The following is a 23802-nucleotide window of genomic DNA, read 5'->3' as shown; positions in this document are numbered from 1 at the left end:
TTCAGGTAGATTTCCAGATCCTAACTTAAAGAACATAAGAGAAAATACTTAACTTTTAGAGAAAAAAAAAATTATAAGTGAAGCATTTTATGCCAGCTTACCTGTTAAAACCTCCATTTAATGACAAGAAATAATGTTTTCTTTTCAGAATAAGGAGGATCTGTCTAAACTTACTGATATCCATGATATAACAATTTATTATTTACTTTATTTACTCTTAGTTCATAAAGTGAAAGAAAGTGAAGTCACTCAGTCGTGTCTGACTCCTTGCGACCCCATGGACTCTAACCAACCAGGGTCCTCTGTCCATGGGATTTTCCAGACAATAGTCTTGGAGTGGATTGCCATTTCCTTCTCCAAGGGATCTTCCCAAACCAGGGATGGAACACAGGTCTCCCACATTGTAGACAGTCGCTTTACCGTCTGAGTCACCAGGGAAGTTCAAAGGAAAACCTTTAATCCTTTCATCATTGGGCAAGTGTATACAGAAATTTAAGGTATATTTTGTTTTATTGAAAAATTCGTGTGGGTACTAAAATGTTGTTGCTGAACAATATGATGCCGGGATTCTTGGCCTCCGGAGGAGAAGAATTCAATCCGGGGCCATAGACAAGGCTTGATCCCTCAGAGCTTTTGTGTAGTAAAGTTTTATTAAAGTATAAAGGAGACAGAGAAAGTTTCTGACCTAGGCATCAGAAGGGGGCAGAAAGAGTACCCCTCTGTTAGTCTTCAGCTTAATGTTATATAGTCACTAGCAGTCTGTTAATGAAAGAAAGGAATGTCTTAAAATTCAGAATGGCACCATGCTCCTCATCCATAAGATGCATTTTGGAATAATCTTGGCACCAGATGATTCATCCCAGGCCATAAAACGATTGACCTGAATCTTGTAGAAGGGCAGATCACCATACAAATAGTTTCATTTACATAGATTAGGGGAACAATATCTGAATATAACATACTGGTTTATCAAGTAGGTTCTGAGCCATTAGGCAGAACTGACTTGAAAACAGAATCTGGGGTAAATGCATAGTACATTAACATAGCTTAAGACAAATGTTTCCACAAGAAAAATGCATTGGTTAACTCAAGGTTTGAGAATAGTTAACTTCATGTGAAACCAGATGTCATTATGACAACACAGTATTTTAAGAGAAACTTTCGTTTAAATTTGTATAGAGAAGGAAAAAGTATACCGCTAGTTTGTTTCCTCCTGCCGCTTAAGGGAGATAAAAATGTCTGACACTTGCAGCCTATTTTCTCCATTTGGAGACCCCTGGCCTTCCTGCCTGTTACCCTTTCAGTACCACAATAAAAAGAAAAACGGACAAATTCATATGCATGTGAACCATGAGCATGTATACTTAAGTAGGCCTAAGGAAAAAGTTCAGTCACTCAGTCATGTCTGACTCTTTGCAATTCCATGGACTGCAGCATGCCATGCCTCCTTGTCCATCACCAACTCCTGGAGTTTACCCAAACGCATGTCCATTGAGTTGGTGATGCCATCCAACCATCTCATCCTCTGTCGTCCCCTTCTCCTCCTGTCTTCAATCTTTCCCAGCACCAGAGTCTTTTCAAATGAGTCAACTCTTCACATCAGGTGGCCAAAGTATTGGAGTTTCAGCTTCAACATCAGTCCTTCCAATGACCACTCAGGACTGATCTCTTTTAGGATGGACTGGTTGGATCTCCTTGCAGTCCAAGGGACTCCCAAATGTATTCTCCAACACCACAGTACAAAAGCATCAATTCTTTGGTGCTCAGCTTTCTTTATACTCCAAATGTCACATCTGTACATGACTAATGGAAAAATCATAGCCTTGACTAGATGGACCTTTGTTGGCCAAGATGCTGGTGGACAAATTTGGCAAGAACAAGTCAATCTCCTTCAGTGTCTGTGCTCTGCAGTTCCTTGTCTTCTGTATCTCTACGAATTCTGAATCTCTTCTGCTGGCAGTGATGGCCTATGACTGTTACAAGACCATCAGCAGCCCCTTGCTCTTTGTGGTCAGCATGTTCAGCGGGGTGAGCTCCCTGCTCGTGGCTGGGGTTTACCTGGTGGGAATGATAGATCCACACATTAGCATTCCACTTATGTTTCTGTGGGTAAAATGAAAGTAACTATTTCTTATGTGATTTACCTCCACTTTTCCTCCTTTCCTGCTCTGATATACAGGTCAATGGATTGGCATTATTCCTGCTTTTTTGATTCATTGAACTGAGTACCATTTCAGGAGTCCTTGTCTCTTATTGTTATACTACTCGTTCAGTCTTGAAGATCCACTCTGTTGAGGGGAGGTTCAAAACTTTCTTCCCCTGCACCTCCCATCTAACTGCAGTGGCAATTTTCCAAGGAACTCTGCTTTTTATGTATTTCAGGCCTAGTTCATCCTAATTCTCTAGATCAAGAAAAGATGACCTCATTGTTTTACAGTCTTGTGACTCCAATGTTAAACTCTCTGATTTACAGTCTAAGGAACAAATATGTGAAACAGGCTCTGGAAAAAGTGAAACTTAAAAGATGGGGTTAAATGTATATATTTCACACACAAAAACACATTTTTGGTTTTGTATTTATAGAATTATATTTCATCACACAAGAGAACCAAAAATTCCCCAATGCTTAAAATGTTATAAATGAGCATTTGCTATATAGCCCAAATTTTAGAAATGTTACAGTCTCCAAATACAGCATGCTCATATATATCAAAAATGTATATATAGCACCTCCTCTTTGTTGAAAATTTTCCTGAATTTTCTAACTTGATCAAATTTCATTGGTTTATTCTTTCATTCAAACAACGTTTCAATTTATCTGAAGATTTGTTATGTGCTTCCTGAGAGATTTTTGAGCATTATTTATATTTAATGGGACATACTGTACCATCTGTACTAATGAATATAAACTAGTGTCACCAACAAGCATTAATTAACTAAGCAGGTAAGTAATTCAGCAGAAGCCCAACAATCATGAAATAAAATATTGAGTGTTATGAATCCAAAGCAAAATATAAAACTAGTATGTCTTGGATAGATATATTCAGTCGCAAATCTAAAATTTATTCAAGTTGGTAAATGAAAAAATATTAGTCAGGGAATCTGATAATTAAATGAGCTATGAGGTGGACAAGCTCATGTATTTTAGAAGTAAAGAAGTCTGGTTCACCACAACATGAAAGAACCATGAAGTCATTACTCTAAGTGAATAAAGTCAGACAGTGAAAGATAACTACTGTATTCTCTCACATGCATGTTGAATACAAAAAGGATTAATTTATAGAAATACAGAGTAGATTAATTGTTTCCAAGGTCTGGTATGTGAAAGAAGTTTGAAATATTTGTCAAAGTGTACAACTTTTCTATTGTATGATGAGTAAGTTCTGGGACTCTAATGTATACTATGACTTTAGTTAACAATTCTGTAATTTAAACTCTAAATTTTCTAGAAAATTAGATCTTAACTGTCCTCATTATAGCTGCACTCCAAATGGTAGCTATGTGAATTAATGAATGTGTTAACTAATTTTATGTAGTGGTCATGTCACAATGTGTTCTCAGTCACTTCAGTCATGTCCAACTCTTTGCAACCCCATGGACTGAGGTCCATCAGGCTCCTCTGTCCATGGAGATTCTCTAGGCAAAATACTGGAATGGGTTGCAATGCCCTTCCCCAGGGGATCTTTCAGACCCAGGAATTGAAACCATGTCTCTTCTGTTTCCTGTATTGGCATGTGAGACCTTTACCATTTCTGCCATCTGGAAAGCCCAGTCATAATGCATACATGTGTCTAATCTTCACCTTGTACACCTTACACATGATAATTGTCAATTTTGTCTGAATAAATCTTAAAAAAAGAAAGGAAAGAAAGTTTAGGGGACAGTGGAAAAGACCTTGACAAAGTACATCATTGGACTATCATTATCAGTTATCAATATTTTTATAACTTTCTCCATGAAAATTTCTTTCTCTTCTTTCCTCTTCTTGGCCCTTGTTGAATGTCCTCTTTATCCCTTTGTCATTCACATACAACCATCTACTTAAAGCATTATTTTATTTCACCTTGTTTGTGAGAAATCAACTCCATTATCCAAAAAAACTCCATGTTTTCCACATCACAATGGAGGAGTAAATAAATACATAGTAAACTGAAAACATTTTCTAGTATTAATTTTATTTCAGTGGCAAAATCAACTGTCCATGGAGGGATAACAACTGTCCAAGAGGGATAACATCTACTCTCTCTCTCTCTCTCTCTCTTTCTCTCTCTCTCTCTCTCTTGCTCTCTCTCTCTCTCTCTCTCTATATATATATATATATATATATTTATTTACATTATAGCATATAAATTATATGCATACACTCAACAGATTATTTAGAAGATACATAAAGTGGTGTGAATACTAATATAATGGATTGATAAAGACATTCATGTTAATTACACTAGGAGTAAAGAGCTATAGTTCTTGATATTCGAATATTGTATTTCCTTTTTTCCCCTTCTTTATTGAAGGATAGAGCATTAACTTTGTTCCTTGTGAAAGTGTGAATTTGACCATATATTTGAAAAATCTCTTAAGACAGAAAGGCATTCTTAATTATTCGTTAAAATTGTAAAAGTTAAAGTCCACTGAAGTTCTTAGGTTTTCTCACTGCCATTGTAAAATACCATTATGAGAAAATATCTTAGAATGGCAGTAAAGCCTAAAAAAATGCTTCTGTTACACAGGGTGATATTTGTGTAACATTATAACATGTTAGGAAAATGTCATAATTTTTATTTTAGATAAAAGTTTTTTTTTGTTTTTTTTTCAAAGTCACTTCAGTTTATTTTACTTTACAATACTGTATTGGTTTTGTCATACATGGACATGAATCCGCCACGGGTGTACATGAGTTCCCAGTCCTGAAGCCCCCTTCCACCTCCCACCCCATATCAGGTCTCTGGATCATCCCCGTGCACCAGCCCCAAGCCTCCTGTATCCTGTATCGAACATAGACTGGCACTTCGTTTCTTACATGATAGTACACATACTTCAGTGTCATCCTCCCAAATCATCCCACCCTCTCCCTCTCCCTCTGAGTCCAAAAGTCTGTTCTATACATCTGTGTCTCTTTTGCTGTCTCTCATACAGGGTTATCATTACCATCTTTCTAAATTCCATATATATGTGTTAGTATACTGTATTGGTGTTTTTCTTTCTGGCTTACTTCACTCTGTATAATTGGCTCCAGTTTCATCCATCTCATTAGAACTGATTCAAATGTATTATTTTTAATGGCTGAGTAATACTCCATTGTGTATATGTACCACAGCTCAGATGAATAGATAAAAGTTTTAAAAGTTTAACTCTAGCATATTTCATTAATACACCTAAATTCTTTTGGAATTTTTGCTTATAGGCAACAGTATGGCAGAAAGCCTCTGAAAAATTAATAAAGTCCAATCAAAATAGGATGTCATCATGCTGCCATGAATAACATATTTCCATCTATATAACAGAAATTTATTACTGCATCTAAAGAATTATTTGATCTAAGTATTGACCCATTTTATCAGATCTACTTGTGTCATACAAAAAAGAAAAAAGAAATTCATCCCATTAAATGGAAGACCAAAAAGAGAATTGACGATTCCACTTCTCCCAGAAATTGTACGGTTAAGTAACAAATTTTGGAAATATATTTTAAGTAATTTATAGCTCAAAAGTTTGAACAAGAATGTATAATGCTCTTCTATCAGGATTCTGCAAAATAAGAAAACTGCACTAAATATTTTGGTGTATTCTAGTCCATCTACATCAGCTCTCATCTCTATATTCCCCTTCTAAATACGTCTACCTCACATTTTTTATCATACCCATAACAATGACAGGTAGCAATATTATATAAATGCAACATTATCAATGACAGTGCAGTAGGCTAAAACTACAGGCAAGTCCCATATCTTGACCCCTTCTCCTTGACACTTAAATACTTGAGTAGAAATATGGCATAACAATAGTAGATAATGGATTTCCCTGTAGCTCAGATGGTAAACAATCTCCTGCCTCCCAGGCCAGAGAATCGAGTTTGGTCCCTGGGTCAGGAAGATCCCCTGGAGAAGGAAATGGCAATCCATTCCAGTACTCTTGCCTGGAGAATCCCAAGGACAGAGGAATCTCATGGGTTACAGTCTGTGGGATCGCAAAGAGCCGGACATTACTGAGTGACTTTCTCTCTCTCTCTAATCGTAGATATCACTGTATGGCTAAAGCAGAGAATATATGGGTCATAGATTGTATAGCTACACTCATAAAAAATAATGTTCAATAATCCAGTAGGTATAAAATTCTGTGATAAACACAAAAGCAGCAACTTTCAACCTTCTTGGAGATCTCTGGCTTTAGACGTGTATTATGCACCAGGTAGCAATGCCACTCTAAACTTAGAACATAGCTATTCCTTTCTGACCCTCAGATTCCCTTATGTAAGACAGAGACTTTAACTAGAATACCTCCAAGTTCCTTTCCAGGTGATACAATCTGTCTCTATAAAATATGACCCTCCTGCTGTGTAAATCCATCCCAGTATTGGAAAAGATTTGAAAACTGTTTAAAAAAATACAGGGAGCTACTTCATCTTCAAAATAGTAATTGGGCTGTATGTGTTGGCTGTTTTAATCTTAAATAGAGGTGACATGAAGCCATCTAGATAGGATGAGATTCAGAAGACCAAACACTTTCAAACATAACTTTTGTGTGACCTGTTATTCCAATTCAGGAATCTAATAGACTGCTCATAGGAGAGGATATTTACATTTATTAGCCCTCCAGTAAGCAAAACAGATGTAAAAAGTTGCTGTTTTTGTTCTGTTGCTAAGTTGTGCTGACACTTTGCCACCCCATGGACTGCAGCAGGAACTTTTCTTCCTCTCTGTTCCCATGAAGGGAAACCATGGTTCCCTATCCCTCACTCTCCAAGAATTTGCCCAATTTCATGCCCATTGAACCAGTGATGCTATCCAACCATCTCATCCTCTGCCACCCTCTTTTCCTTTTGGCCTCAATCTTTCCCAGCACCAGGGTCTTTTTCAATGAATTGGCTATTCTCATCAGGTAGCCAAAGTATTGGAGCTTCAGCTTCAGTATCAGTCCTTCCAATGAATATTCAGGGTTTATTTCCTTTAGGATGGACTTGTTGGATCTCCTTGCTATCCAAGGGACTCTAGGGAGTCTTCTCCAGCACCACAATTTGAAAGCATCAATAACCTCACATGTGCAGAGGATGACTCTAACGGCAGAAAGTGAAGAGGAACTAAAGAGTTTCTTAATGGGTGAAAGAAGAGAGTGAAAAAGCTTGCTTAAAACTCAACATTAAAGAAAACTAAGACCATGGCATCCGGTTCCATTACTACATCGCAAATATGTTTGTCACTGCTCTCAAGATTCCCCTGTATCATAAAAGCAATCATGAATATATATAAATAAATAATTGGTGTGTCCAGTTCCAATGAAACTTTATAGATCAAGTATACTGACTGCTCCTCTAGATTAGATAACTGTATATAAGTTTGCACCTGGGAAAACTAAATAACTATTAGGATGAATAAACTATCTTGACATACGTAAGTATAGAGAAATTTCATATACCAAAAAAAAAAAAATTGAATGAAATGTTTCATATAAAAATGTAAAAGCTATATGCTTTTACTACTATATAACTCAAAATATCTAAATTAAAGGATCATACTGGACATCAATTTGTGATGGACATGGAGATGATTTCTGAGATCTTAATAATGCTTTTGCCTTTTTCTGAGAAAAGGGATATTTTCATGCCTGACGTTTATTTTCAGTATCCTTTAGTAGATAAAGTTTTCTTGATAAAGCATACTCTAAAAATGTTTCCACAAAGTATTTTCACTGTCAAATTGTTAAAATCTAACAGTATCTTGTGCAAAAGAAGTGTGCATTATATATTTTTTATATTGATGTGGTGCATAAGTTCTTGGAACATCTCAATGTATCTTTATATTACCCGAAGTGATGCCCTGCTTGTAGAACAACCCTGTCTTTATGCCCTTACTAACTCCTGTAGTCATTCTCCCTGCGCCAGGGAGACATACTGAACTTTGGTACCCTATAGTGCAGTGAACCCTGTATCACAATATTCCATGTTTGAGGAACAGACAACTATGTTCTGTAAAAATATTGTCTGGGTAGACATTTGCTTACAGGATTTTACTGTCGCCAGGGGATCCAGAAAAACCCCCAATATAGATTATTTTTATCTTAATTGTATCTAAGGAAGACATTTTCTTCTTAAGACATGCTTTTAATTATTTTAAGATATCTATTTTTAATGAAACAAAAATCTCATTGGGTGATATTTTGTTATCCAACTTAAAATAATAAATGTAGGTACTCAAACATACTGCATGATTCTGTTTATGGACAAGGCAAAGAACAGGAAACCACATGGAATCAAAAATAGATTAATGGTTTCCAGGGCTCAGGGAGGGAGGAAGGGGCAATGATAGCTAATAACTATGAGCTTTTTATTGAACCGATGAAAAAGTTCTGGAAGTAGACAGTGATAATGACTGAACAACCTGGAAAATATACTAAAAGCCAAAGAACTGTACTTATTAAAATGATGAATTTTATGATTCAGGGATTACATTTCAATATGAAAAAAATACAACCAAAGTGCAGTAATATTCTTGAATGAGGTATAAAGGGAGAATGTTTCAAAAACACAGAGGAACTGGAAATGATGAAGGGGGTGAACTTTTTGAGTTCCCTTAAGTTTCCTCTTTAACTAGAGAAGGAGATAGTTTCAGGGTAATTGTGAAGCACACCATATAAACAGCCTGCAGTGTCCTTTCTACAACAGATCAATTTGGTGACAAGAGTGAAGTAAAAAACTCAATATTTGGCAAGTTGTTTGTGAATTCACATGGGAATATAGAGAAGTAGGAAAGTAATTAATGGAGTGTTTTAATAACACCAGCAGCCGGCTGCTGTTGCTGCTGCTTTTAAGTCACTTCAGCCATGTCCGACTCTGTGCGACCCCATAGACAGCAGCCCACCAGCCTCCTCTGTCCCTGGGATCCTCCAGACAAGAATACTGGAGTGGGTTGCCATTTCTTTCTCCAATGCATGCATGCATGCTAAGTCGCTTCAGTCGTGTCCAACTCAATGCGACTCTATGGACAGCAGCCCACCAGGATCCTCTGTCCACGGGATTCTCTAGCAAGAATACTGGAGTGGGTTGTCATGTCCTTCCTCAAATAACACCAGCATCTAAGTTCAATAGCTTCTGTGATTTAAGTCATACTGTACCTAGTAAAATAAAAAGTCCTCTACCTATTGTTCAGCTACCTAAGATGTGTTCGTCTCAGGTAGGTTTCCAGATTCTAACTTAAAGAATATAGGAGAAAATACTTAGGTTTTTGAGGACAAAATGTAAATGAAGGCTTCTATGCCTGCTTACTTATTAAACCTGTATTTAATGACTAGAAATAATCTCTTTTTTTCTCAGAATCTCAAATTCTCAAAGAATGTGTCTGAATAGGTTAATATCCACAATATAGCATTTTATTTTATTTTATTTGTTATTGGGTCACGAAAAAGCCTTTATTTCTTTTATTTTTGGGCAAGTGTACACGTGAATTTAAGGTATATTTTGTTTTATTTTATTGAAGGAATACTGCAGATATCACAACGAAAATAAAAACATGTACAACTTCATCTCCTTGTAAGCCATACGTCAGTTTACTTGGACCTGAAGGGGGAAATCTCTTGAGAAATCTGTATGCAGGTCAGGAAGCAACAGTTAGAACTGGACATGAAATAACAGACTGGTTCCAAATAGGAAAAGGGGTACGTCAAGGCTGTATATTGACACCCTGCTTATTTAACTTATATGCAAAGTACATCATGAAAAATGTTGGACTGGAAGAAATACAAGCTGGAATCAAGATTGCCAGGAGAAATATCAATAACCTCAGATATGCAGATGAAACTACCCTTATGGCAGAAAGTGAAGAGGAACAAAAAAGCCTCTTGATGAAAGTGAAAGTGGAGAGTGAGAAAGTTGGCCTAAAGCTCAATATTCAGAAAACGAAGATCATGGCTTCCGGTCCCATCACTTCATGAGAAATAGATGGGGAAATACAGGAAACGGTGTCAGACTTCATTATTTTGGGCTCCAAAATCACTGCAGATGGTGACTGCAGTCATGAAATTAAAAGACGCTTACTCCTTGGAAGAATAGTTATGACCAACCTAGATAGTGTATTTAAAAGCAGAGACATTACTTTGTCAACTAAGGTCCGTCTAGTCAAGGCTATGGTTTTTCCTGTGGTCATGCATGGATGTGACATTTGGACTGTGAAGAAGGCTGAGAGCCGAAGAATTGATGTTTTTGAACTCTGGTGTTGGAGAAGACTCTTGAGAGTCCCTTGGACTGCAAGGAGATCCAACCAGTCCATTCTGAAGGATATCAACCCTGGGATTCCCTTGGAAGAAATGATGCTAAAGGCCACCTCATGTGAAGAGTTGACTCATTGGAAAAGACTCTGATGCTGGGAAGGATTGGGGGCAGGAAGAGAAGGGGACGACCGAGGATGAGATGGCTGGATGGCACCACTGACTTGATGGACGTGAGTCTGAGTGAAGTCCAGGAGTTGGTGATGAACAGGGAGGCCTGTAGTCCTGCGATTCATGGGGTCGCAAAGAGTCAGACACGACTGAGCGACTGAACTGAACTGAACTGAACTGACCTGAGGGGGTGGGGTGGGGTGGGGGAATCCATTAAATGCATTCTATTCTTGTATACATTAAAATATAAACACATGCTCAAACATAAATACACACATATTGTATAGATAGAGGTCTATGTGTTTTCAAAGCATGTACTATCCTTAATTTCATTTCTGTTTTATAATGTAAAAAACGTTTAAAATATGAATTAATTCAAACATATATGGTACATTCCATTGTCTTCACTCCCTTTTAGCCTTTTTCTTTCATTGGTCAAAAAAGTTATCTTTGACAACAACCACCCTACAAAGAGATAATGAACAACGTGAAAGAGAAATAATAATTTCTAGAATAGAAGAAGTAATAATTTTCTTACTTCATATCTCACCAAATACAAGATAAACTAAAACAGGTAACAAAATTATTTTTTATTATTACTAATTAGTGATATACTAACTACTTCTGGAACTAAGGCAAAGATTCTGTAACCAATCACATTTTTTCAGAAAAATGAATTGTAATCACTTTCTGTATCCAACTGAATATATTCAAGCATAGGAAATTTTTAGTCTTATGTCTTAGAGTATGCTCTCCCCAACAGTAGTTTCTCTTCTATATGGTTTTGAACTGGTGAAAAAATGTAAATTCATTAAGATCTACACTCTGACATTAAAAAAATATATATTAAGGCTCAGAGAAGAGCTTGTAGAAAGAAACACACTATAAATGACATCTAGATTTACAATGACATCTAGATTTACATCAAACTTTCTCAAAGGTCTTTTTCGAATAATTTTAATTACTACAGAACAGACAGCTATGCCTCTTTGAAGAGAGGGTGCATGGGTAGAATATTGCTGATTTTAAAAAGATTATTACAGAAAAAAAAATGTTCTGCCTTATGATATTTTACAGATGCGCAGAAGTGTTACCACATGCAAGTGTCATTGTCTTCATCATATTCTCAGAAGTTTATGCAAGAATAAAGAAGAATGGATAGAGGGAATTGTTCCTCCTTGACTGAATTCATTTTCCTGGGAATTACTGATAACACTGAGAACAAAGTGATTCTATTTACAATGTTTCTCCTTATTTATCTCATCAATATTCTGGCAAATCTTGAAATGATAATCCTGATTAGGATGGATCCCCAGCTGCACACATCCATGTACTTTTTCCTCAGCCACCTCTCCTTCTGTGGCCTCTGCAATTCCACAGCAATTGGGCTGAAGATGCTGATGGAAATATTTATAAAGAACAAAACTGCCCCCTTCTATGGCTGTGCTCTGTAATTCTTGGTCTTCTGTATGTTTCCAGATTCTGAATCTCTACTGTGGACAGCGATGGTCTACGACTGGTACAGGCCATCAGCAGCCCCTTGTTCTATGCAGTCAGTATATTCAGAAGGGTGTGCTTCCTGCTCATGGCTGGGGTTTACCTGGTGGAGATAACAGTTTCTCAGATACACACAGCATTAACATTCCATTTATGCTTCTGTGGGTCAAATGTGATTAACCATTTTCTGTGTAATTTACATCAGCTTTTATTTATTTATTTATTTGTTTGTTTGTTTGTTTATCTTTTCCTGTCCTGCTTAGATACACAGGTCAATGAGTTAGTGATATTCACTGCCTTGGGTTTTATTGAACTGAGTACTATTTTAGGAGTAGTTGCTCACATTTTTTGATATAAATTTATTTATTTTAATTGAAGGTTAATTACTTTACAATATTGTATTGGTTTTGCCATACATCAACATGAATCAGCCACAGGTACACACGTGTTCCCTATCCTGAACCACCCCCCATCCTCCCTCCCCATACCATCCCTCTGGGTCAGCCCAGTGCACCAGCCCCAAGCATCCAGTATCATGCATTGAATCTGGACTGGTGATTCATTTCAGATATGATATTACACATGTTTCAATACCATTCTCCCAAATCATGCCACTCTTTCACTCTCCCACAAAGTCCAAAAGCCTGTTCCATACATCTGTGTCTCTTTTGCTGTCTGGCATACGGGGTTATTGTTACCATCTTTCTAAATTTCATATATATGCGTTAGTATACTGAATTGGTGTTTTTCTTTCTGGCTTACTTTACTCTGTATAATAGGTTCCAGTTTCAACCACCTGATTAGAACTGATTCAAATGCATTCTTTTTAATGGCTGAGTAATACTTCCTTGTTTATATGTACCACAGCTTTCTTATCCATTCTCTGCTGATGGACATCTAGGTTGCTTCCATGTCCTGGCTAGTATAAACAGTGCTGTGATCAACATTGGGGTACACATGTCTCTTTCAATTCTGGTTTCCTTGATGTGCATGCCAAGCATTGGGATTTCTGGGTTATAAGGCAGTTCTATTTTCATTTTTTTAAGAATTCTCCATCTTGTTCTCTATAGTGGCTCTACTAGTTTGCATTCCCACCAACAATGTAAGAGTGTTCCCTTTTCTCCAAACCCTCTCCAGCATTTATTGCTTGTAGACTTTTGGATCACAGCCATTCTGACTGGTGTGAAATAGTACCTCATTATGGTTTTGATTTGCATTTCTCTTATAATGAGTAATGTTGAGCATCTTTTCATGTGTTTGTTAGCCATCTGTATGTCTTCTTTGGGAAATATCTATTTAGTTCTTTGGCCCATTTTTTGATTGGGTCGTCTATTTTTCTGGAATTGAGCTACAGGAGTTGTTTGTATATTTTTGAGATTGGTTGTTTGTCAGCTGCTTCATTTGCTATTATTTTCTCCCATTCCGAAGGCTCTCTTTTCACCTTGCTTATAGTTTCCTTTGTTGTGCAGAAGCTTTTAAGTTTAATTAGGTATCATTTTTTATTTTTCCTTTTATCCCAAGTTGAAGGTCAGGAACAGCGGCTGTAAGGAGATATCCCCAGTCCAAGGTAGGGAGCAGCGGCTGTGCTTCCTGGAGCTGCCATGAAGAGATAGCCCACGCCCAAGGTAAGAGAAACCCAAGTAAGATGGTAGGTGTTGCAAGATGGCATCAGAGGGCAGACACACTGAAACCATACTCACAGAAAACTAGTCAATCTAACCACACTAGGACCACAGCCTTGTCTAACTCAATGAAACCAAGCCATGCCGTGTGGGGCAACCCAAATTGGGCGGGTCATGGTGGAGAGGTCTGACAGAATGTGGTCCACTGGAGAAGGGAATGGCAAGACACTTCAGTATTCTTGCCTTGAGAACCCCATGAACAGTATGAAAAGGCAAAATGATAGGACACCGAAAGAGGAACTTCCCAGGTCAGTAGGGCCCAATATGCTACTGGAGATCAGTGGAGAAATAACTTCAGAAAGAATGAACGCATGGAGCCAAAGCAAAAACAATACTCAGTTGTGCATGTGACTGGTGATAGAAGCAAGATCCGATGTTGTAAAGAGGAATATTGCATAGGAACCTGGAATGTCAGGTCCATGAATCAAGGCAAATTGGAAGTGGTCAAGCAAGAGATGGTAAGGGTGAATGTCGACATTCTAGGAATCAGCTAACTAAAATGGACTGGAATGGGTGAATCTAACTCAGATGACCATTATATCTACTACTGTGGGCAGGAATCCCTCAGACGAAATGGAGTAGCCATCGTGGTCAACAAAAGAGTCAGAAATGCAGTACTTGGATGCAATCTCAAAAATGACAGAATGACCTCTGTTTGTTTCCAAGGCAAACCATTCAATATCATGGTAATCCAAGTCTATGTCCCAACCAGTAATGCTGAAGAAGCTGAAGATGAATGGTTTTATGAAGACCTACAAGACCTTTTAGAACTAACACCCGAAAAAGATATCCTTTTCATTATAGGGAACTGGAATGCAAAAGTAGGAAGTCAAGAAACTCCTGGAGTAACAGGCAAATTTGGCCTTAGAGTATGGAATGAAGCAGGGCAAAGGCTAATAGAATTTTGCCAAGAAAATACACTGGTAATAGCAAACATCCTCTTCCAACAACACAAGAGAAGACTCTACACATGGACATCACCAGATGGTCAACACTGAAATCAGATTGATTATATTCTTTGCAGCCAAAAATGGAGAAGCTCTATACAGTCAACAAGAACAAGACCAGGAGCTGACTGTGGCTCAGACCATGAAATCCTTATTGCTAAATTCAGACTCAAATTAAAGAAAGTAGGGAAAACCGCTAAACCATTCAGGTATGACCTAAATCAAATCCCTTATGATTATACAGTGGAAGTGAGAATTAGATTTAAGGGCCTAGATATGATAGATAGAGTGCCTGATGAACTATGGAATGAGGTTTGTGAAATTGTAAAGGAGACAGGGATCAAGACCATCCCCATGGAAAAGAAACACAAAAAAGCACAATGGCTGTGTGAGGAGGCCTTACAAATAGCTGTGAAAAGAAGAGAGGCAAAAAGCAAAGGAGAAAAGGAAAGATATAAGTGTCTGAATGCAGAGTTCCAAAGAATAGCAAGAAGAGATAAGAAAGCCTTCTTCAGCGATCAATGCAAAGAAATGGAGGAAAAGAACAGAATGGGAAAGACTAGAGATCTCTTTAAGAAAATTAGAGATACCAAGGGAATATTTCATGTAAAGATGGGCTCTATAAAGGACAGAAATGGTATGGACCTAACAGAAGCAGAAGATATTAAGAAGAGGTGGCAAGAATACATGGAAGAACTGTACAAAAAGATCTTCATGACCCAGATAATCATGATGATGTGATCACTCCTCTGGAGTCAAACATCTTGGAATGTGAAGTCATGTTTTCCTTAGAAAGCATCTCTACGAACAAAGCTAGTGGAGTTCTTTCAAATCCTGAAAGATGATGCTGTGAAAATGCTGCAATCAATATGCCAGCAAATTTGGAAAACTCAGCAGTGGCCACAGGACTGGAAAAGGTCAGTTTTCATTCCAATCCCAAAGACAGGCAAAGCCAAAGAATACTCAAACCACTGCACAATTGCACTCATCTCACATGCTAGCAAAGTAACGCTCAAAATTCTCCAAGCCAGGCTTCAGCAATACGTGAACCGTGAACTCCCTGCTGTTCAAGCTGGTTTTAGAAAAGGCAGAGGAACCAGAAATCAAACTGCCAACATCTGCTGGATCATGGAAAAAGCAAGAAGGTTCCAGAAAAAAAAAAAAACATCTATTTCTGCTTTATTGACTATGTGAAAGCCTTTGACTGTGTGGATCACATTAAACTGTGGAAAATTCTGAAAGAGATGGGAATACCAGACCACTTGACCTGCCTCTTAAGAAATCTGTATGCAGGTCAGGAAGCAACAGTTAGAACTGGACATGGAACAACAGACTGGTTCCAAATAGGAAAAGGAGTACGTCAAGGCTTATATGGTCACCCTGCTTGTTTAACTTATATGCAGAGTACATCATGAGAAATGTTGGACTGGAAGAAACACAAGCTGGAATCAAGATTGCCAGGAGAAATATCAATCACCTCAGATATGCAGATGACACCACCCTTATGGCAGAAGTGAAGAGGAGCTAAAAAGCCTCTTGATGAAAGTGAAAGAAGAGAGCGAAAAAGTTGGCTTAAAGCTCAACATTTCAGAAAATGAAGATCATGGCATCCGGTCCCATCACTTCACGGGAAATAGATGGGGAAACAGTAGAAACAGTGTCAGACTTTATTTTTTGGGGCTCCAAAATCACTGCAGATGGTGATTGCAGCCATGAAATTAAAAGACACTTGCTCCTTGGAAGAAAAGTTATGACCAACCTAGATAGTATATTCAAAAGCAGAGACATTACTTTGCCGACTAAGGTCCGTCTAGTCAAGGCTATGGTTTTTCCTGTGGTCATGTATGGATGTGAGAGTTGGACTGTGAAGAAAGCTGAGCACCGAAGAATTGATGCATTTGAACTGTGGTGTTGGAGAAGATTCTTGAGAGTCCCTTGGATTGCAAGGAGATCCAACCAGTCCATTCTGAAGATCAACCCTTGGATTTCTTTGGAAGGACTTATGCTAAAGCTGAACCTCCAGTACTTTGGCCACCTAATGCGAAGTATTGACTTCTTGGAAAAGACTCTGATGCTGGGAGTGATTGGGGGCAGGAGGAGAAGGGGATGATCGAGGATGAGATGGCTGGATGACATCACAGACTTGATGAAAGTGAGTCTGTGTGAACTCTGGGAGTTGGTGATGGGCAGGGAGGCCTGGCGTGCTGCAATTCATGGGGTCACAAAGAGTTGGACACGACTGAGTGACTGAACTGAACTGAACTGAAATTCGAATATTCTGGGACGTGGGTCATAGAGGATCCTGCTGTGATTTACGTTGGAGAATGTTTTTCCTGTATTCTCCTTTAGGAGTTTTATAGTTTCTGGTCTTACATTTAGATCTTTAATCCATTTTGAGTTTATTTTTGTGTATGATGTTAAAAAGTGTTCTAGTTTCATTCTTTTATAAGTGGTTGGCCAGTTTTCCCAGCATCACTCGTTAAAGACATTGTCTTTAATCCATTTTATATTCTTGCCTCCTTTGTGGAAGACAAGGCCTCAATAGGTGTGTGGATTTAATCTCTGGGCTTTCTGTTTTCTTCCATTGATCTATATTTCTGTCTTTGTGCCAGTACCATACTCTCTTGATGACTGTGGCTCTGTAGTAGAGCCTGAAGCCAGACAGGTTGATTCCTCCAGTTCCATTCTTCTTTCTCAAGATTGCTTTGACTGTTCGAGGGTTTTTTGTATTTTCATACAAATTGTGAAATTATTTGTTCTAGCTCTGAAAAATACCATTGGTAGCTTGATAGGGATTGCATTGAATCTATAGATTGCTTTGGGTAGTATACTCATGTTCGCTATATTGATTCTTCTGATCCATGAACATGGTATATTTCTCCATCTATTAGAGTTCTCTTTGATTTCTTTCACCAGTGTTTTATAGTTTTCTATATATAGGTCTTTAGTTTCTTTAGGTAGATATATTCCTAAGTATTTTATTTTTATCATTGCAATGGTGAATGGAATTGTGTCCTTAATTTCTCTATTTTCTCATTATTAGTGTATAGGAATGCAAAGGATTTCTGTGTGTTGATTTTATATCCTGCAACTTTGCTGTATTCATTGATTAGCTCTAGTAATATTCTGGTAGAGTCTTTAGGGTTTTCTAAGTAGATGATTATGTCATCTGAAAACAGTGAGAGTTTTACTTCTTTTTCCATTTGGATTCCTTTTATTTCTTTTTCTGCTCTGATTGCTGTTGCCAAAACTTTCAAAACTATGTTGAATAGCAGTGGTGAATCTAGGAACCTTTGTCTTATTCCTGACTTTAGGTGAAATGTTTTCAATGTTCACCACTGTGGATAATGTTTGCTGTTGGTTTGTCATGCATCACTTTTATTATGTTGAGGTATGTTCCTTCTATTCCTGCTTTCTGGAGTTTTTTTTTTTTTTATCATAAATGGATGCTGAATTTTGTCAAAGACTTTCTCTGCCTCTATTGAGATAATCATATGGCTTTTACTTTTCAATTTATTAATATGGTATATTACATTGATTGATTTGTGGATATTGAAGAATCCTTGTGTCCCTGGGATAAAGCCCACTTGGTCATCGTGTATGATTTTTTTTCATGTGTTGTTGGATTCTGATTGCTAGAATTTTGTTGAGGATTTTTGCATCTATGATCATCAGTGATATTGGCCTGTAGTCTTCTTTTTTTGTGGCATCTTTGTCAGGTTTTGGTATTAGGGTGATGGTGGCCTCATAGAATGAGTTTGAAAGTTTACCTTCCTCTGCAATTTTCTGCAAGAGTTTGAGTAGGATAGGTGTTAGCTCTTCTCTAAATTTTTGGTAGAATTCAGCTGTGAAGCCATCTGGACCTGGGCTTTTGTTTGCTGGAAGATTTCTGTTTACAGTTTCAATTTCCATGCTTGTGGTGGGTCTGTTAAGATTTTCTATTTCTTCCTCGTTTAGTTTTGGAAAGTTGTACTTTTCTAAGAATTTGTCCATTTCATGCACGTTGTCCTTTTTATTGGCATATAATTGCTGATAGTAGTCTCTTATGATCCTTTGTATTTCTGTGTTGTCTGTTGTGATCTCTGCATTTTCATTTCTTATTTTATTTTTTCTCCCTTTTTTCCTTGACGAGTCTGGCTAATGGTTTGTCAATTTTATTTATACTTTCAAAGAACCAGATTTTGGCTTTATTGATTTCTGCTATGTCTCTTTTGTTTCTTTTGCATTTATTTCTGCCCTAACTTTTAACGTTTCTTTCCTTCTACTAACTCTGGTGTTCTCCATTTCTTCCTTTTATAGTCGCTTTAGGTGTGGAGTTAGGTTAGTTATTTGACTTTTTTCTTGTTTCTTAAGGTATGCTTGTATTGCTATGAACTTTCCCCTTAGCACTCCTTTTACAGTGTCCCACAGGTTTTGGGTTGTTGTGTTTTCATTTTCATTAGTTTCTATCATATTTTGATTTCTTTTTTGGTTTCTTCTGTGATTTGTTGGTTATTCAGCAGCGTGTGTTTCAGCCTCCATATGTTGGAATTTTTAATAGTTTTCTCCTGTAATTGAGATCTAATCTTACTGCATTGTGGTCAAAAAAGATGCTTGGAATGATTTTAATTTTTTAAAAAGTTACCAAGGCTAGATTTATGGCCCAGGATGTGATCTATCCTGGAGAAGTTTCCTTGTGTGCTTGAGAAAAAGGTAAAATTAATTGTTTTGGGGTGAAATGTCCTATAGATATCAATTAGGTCTAACTGGTCTATTGTATCATTTAAAGTTTTTGTTTTCTTAGTAATTTTCTGTTTAGTTGCTCTATCCATAGGTGTGAGTGGGTTATTAAAGTCTCCCACTATTATTGTGTTATTGTTAATTTCCCCTTTCATACTTGTTAGAATTTGTCTTACTTATTGCGGTGCTCCTCTGTTGGGTGTATATATATTTATAATTGTTATATCTTCTTCTTGAAGATATCTTCCTTTAATCATTATGTAGTGTCAGGGTCCAGCCCTGGTGGATCCAGGGTAATTCGAAGGGTGGACGGTGCCAGCACCTAGGAAAGAACTATTTAATTACAGATATAAAGAGAGATTAGAAAAGGATAGTGTAATGGAAAAATTTAGTGGAGAAAAGGATGCTGAATAACTTGGTTTATGTGGAAAACCAATAAAACTCCAAGACAAGGAGTTTGCACCACCTACGTAGGCTACAGGCGTCTTCCTGGTCTCCTGAAGGAGTGGAGACACAAAGGCCTCCCCAGTCAGATCTTAGAAGCCCTGGCAAAATTATTAGGCTTGGCGAACGTCCATGCTCCAGATGGGAATTCAGCCAGAAGGTGAGAGAAAAAACGACATAAGGAGACCAGTCTTTCCAGGAACTGATCTGTTTCTTTATTTTTCAGGTCCGCTTATATACTTTTTGTTACACATAGAGATGAAATACAAAGTCACATGGGGTCAGCAGACCTGACCTTTATCAAAATCAGGTGCTTTATACAAATGTATACAAAGGTCTTAGGGGCTTTACATCACCTTCTGGCCATGAGGCCTGCTAACATTTTATGACCCTTTCTTTCTGATAACCGTCAGTCAACCAGAAAACTTATTTTTTCCAGGGGTGATTTTTCTTAAACCCAGGCGCCATCCTCCAAAAGCACCAGATAAATTTGCATTCCTACAGGGTGAAGGTGCAGTGTGTTATAAAGAAAAAATTTACTTAGCCTAAGGTTTAACATGATTAATATTAAGGTTAATACTTATATCTCCCAAATGTTAGTCATATTCATTAATGTGTATAAGGGCAGGGGCTACAGAGACTTAGCAACAAATATTGGCCCAACAAATGAAAAGCCTTCACCAGTATAATTTCTAACCAACCCACTATACTATACTAATAATTTTCTAACTTCTCAAAATAATCTGTATTTAGAAAGTTAAAGCATCTCATGCCTCTCATGGTTGGGAGGCTATGAACAATCACATTTGACCAGACGAATCTGTCAGGTAGGCTAGAGAAATTTCAGAGGAGTTTGTGAACTGAAACACTCTTGTCACACCCAGGAATTTTATTAACTGGAGCTCTAAGTTAACTCCTTCTCAGAGAGATGTGGTGAGGGACAGCCCCCTGTAATATCAGAAGTGTAAGTAAAAGTACAAAACAGTAAGGCAGGCAGACTCTGGTTTTGGGGGGGTAGATGCTCGAGAATTTCCAGGGGGACCCCTGAGGCTTGATCCTGCCTTTGCATATGCCAAGCCTCCTTTCTCATGACCTTTGCACGGGGGGGGGGGGGGCGGTGATTCCTCACACTGGCTCCTGGCAATGTAGTGTCCTTCTTTGCTCTTTTCACAGCCTTTGTTTTAAAGTCTATTTTATCTGATATGAGTATTGCTACTCCTGCTTTATTTTGGTCTCTATTCGCGTGGAATAACATTTCCCAGCCCTTCAATTTCAGTCTGTATGTGGCCCCTGTTTTGAGGTGGGTCTCTTGTAGACAACACATATAGGGGTCTTGTTTTTGTATCCATTCAGCCAGTCTTTGTCTTTTGGTTGGGGCATTCAACCCATTTACGTTTAAGGTAATTATTGATAAGTATGATCCCGTTACCATTTACTTTATTGTTTCAGGCTCGAGTTTATACACCCTTTTTGTGCTTCCTGTCTAGAGAAGATCCTTTAGCATTTGTTGGAGAGCTGGTTTGGTGGTGCTGAATTCTCTCATCTTTTGCTTGTCTGTAAAGCTTTTGATTTATCCTTTATATTTGAATGAGATCCTTGCTGGGTACAGTAATCTGGGCTGTAGGTTATTTACTTTCATCACTTTAAGGATGTCTTGCCATTCCCTCCTGGCCTGAAGAGTTTCTATTGAAAGATCAGCTGTTATCCTTATGGGATTCCCCTTGTGTGTTATTTGTTGTTTTATCCTTGTTGCTTTTAATATTTGTTCTTCGTGTTTGATCTTTGTTAATTTGATTAATATGTGTCTTGGGGTGTTTTACCTCGGGTTTATCCTGTTTTGGACTCTCTGGGTTTCTTGGACTTGGGTGATTATTTCCTCCCCCATTTTAGGGAAGTTTTCCACTATTATCTCCTCAAGTATTTTCTTATGGTCTTTATTTTGTCTTCTTCTGGAACTCCTATACTTCGAATGTTGGGGCGTTTAACACTGTCCTGGAGGTCTCTGAGATTGTCCTCATTTCTTTTAATTCGTTTTTCTTTTTTCCTCTCTGATTCATTTATTTCTACCATTCTATCTTCTATTTCACTAATCCTATCTTCTCCCTCTGTTATTCTACTATTTGTTGCCTCCAGAGTGTTCTTGATCTCATTTATTGCATTATTCATTATATATTGACTCTTATTTATTTCTTCTAGGTCCTTGTTAAACCTTTCTTGCATCTTCTCAATCCTTGTCTCCAGGCTATTTATCTGTGATTCCATTTTGATTTCAAGATTTTGGATCATTTTCACTATCATTACTTGGAATTCTTTATCAAGTAGATTCCCTATCTCTTCCTCTTTTCTTTGGTTTGGTGGGCATTTATCCTGTTCCTTTACCTGCTGGGTATTCCTCTGTCTCTTCATCTTGTTCATATTGCTGAGTTTGGGGTGGCCTTTCTGTATTCTGGCAGTTTGTGGAGTTCTCTTTATTGTGGAGATTCCTTGCTGTGGGTGGGGTTGTACAGGTGGCTTGTCAAGGTTTCTTGGCTAGGGAAGCTTGTGTCGGTGTTCTGGTGGGTGGAGCTGGATTTTTTCTCTCTGGAGTACAATGAAGTGTTCAGTAATGAGTTATGAGATGTCAATGGTTTTGGAGTAACTTCGGGCAGTCTGTATATTGGAGCTCAGGGCTGTGTTCCTGGGTTGCTGGAGAATTTATATGGTATGTCTTGCTTTGGAACTTGTTGGCCTTTGGTTGGTGCTTGGATTCAGTGTAGGTATGGAGGCGTTTGATGAGCTCCTGCCGAGTAATGTTCCCTGGAGTCAGGAGTTCTCTGGTGTTCTCAGGGTTCGGACTTACGCCTCCTACTTCTGGTTTTCAGACTTATTTTTACAGTAGTCTCAAGACTTATCCTTCTATACAGCACCATTGATAAGACATCTCCTTTCGAAGACAATGGGCTGCTTTTTCTGGGTGCCTGATATCCTCTGCCGGCATTCAGGAGTTTTTTGGAATTTATTCAGTGTTTAAAAGTTCTTTTGATGAACTTGTTTGGGAGAAAGTGGTCTCCCTGTCCTATTCCTCCGCCATCTTCTGCTTTTATTTCACTCTTGAAGATCCACTTTGCTGAGGGGAGAGCCAAAGCTTTTACCACCTGCACCTTCCACTTAACTGCAGTGTCAATTTTCCAGGGAGCTGTAATCTTTATGTATTTCAGGCCAAATTCATCCTACTTTCTTGATGAAGACAAAATGATCTCTTTCTTTTACACTTTTGTGATTCCCCTGCTAAATTCTCTGGTATTTAGCCTGTGGAACAAGAATGTGAAAGAGGCTTTAGTAAAATTGAAAGCTAAACTATATTTTTAAATATTTGAACTATGCATATGTGCACACAACCACACACATATAGTAACTGTGTAATTAAAATTAGATGACATGACACATGGGGGAGAAAGTGGCAACCCACTCCAGTATTCTTGCCTGGAGAATCCCTATAGAGAGAAGGGCCTGATGGGCTACAATCAATGGGGTCACAGAATCAGACATGACTGAGTGACTAAGCACAGCTTCACTGTTAAGAAATATTGCAGGTTTCCTCGGATATCATGCTTAGTATGTGGGCAGCGTTTATATAGGGCACTTACTGTTTTGGAAAATCCTTTTGACTTTTCAGTTATGCTAATTTTTGATTCAATTGTCATTCAAACATTATTTCAGTCTCACTCAAACATTATGCAGTGTCTTAAAGGTTTTGTCTTAAATTAAATAAAAGATTTGCTGAGTGATCTTTCAGAACTCAGTTTTTTTTTAATATAGTACATCTTATAGATTATATACTAATGAATTTAAGCTGATACTAGTAGTAGGCATTAATGACCTAAGCAGTTTAGTAATAAATGAACCACAAAATGATCATGGGATAAAAAATTTGAGGGCATTTGTGA

At 37.8% G+C, this 23802-nt stretch overlaps 2 pseudogenes; both read left to right on the top strand.

Moving 5' to 3' along the window:
* LOC102170959 lies at positions 1852-2534 on the top strand (annotated as a pseudogene).
* LOC102171229 lies at positions 11742-23224 on the top strand (annotated as a pseudogene).

The sequence above is a fragment of the Capra hircus genome, chromosome 12 (genome assembly GCF_001704415.2).
Source record: "Capra hircus breed San Clemente chromosome 12, ASM170441v1, whole genome shotgun sequence".
NCBI lineage: Eukaryota > Metazoa > Chordata > Mammalia > Artiodactyla > Bovidae > Capra > Capra hircus.
This window is presented reverse-complemented; position numbering and strand designations above follow the sequence as displayed.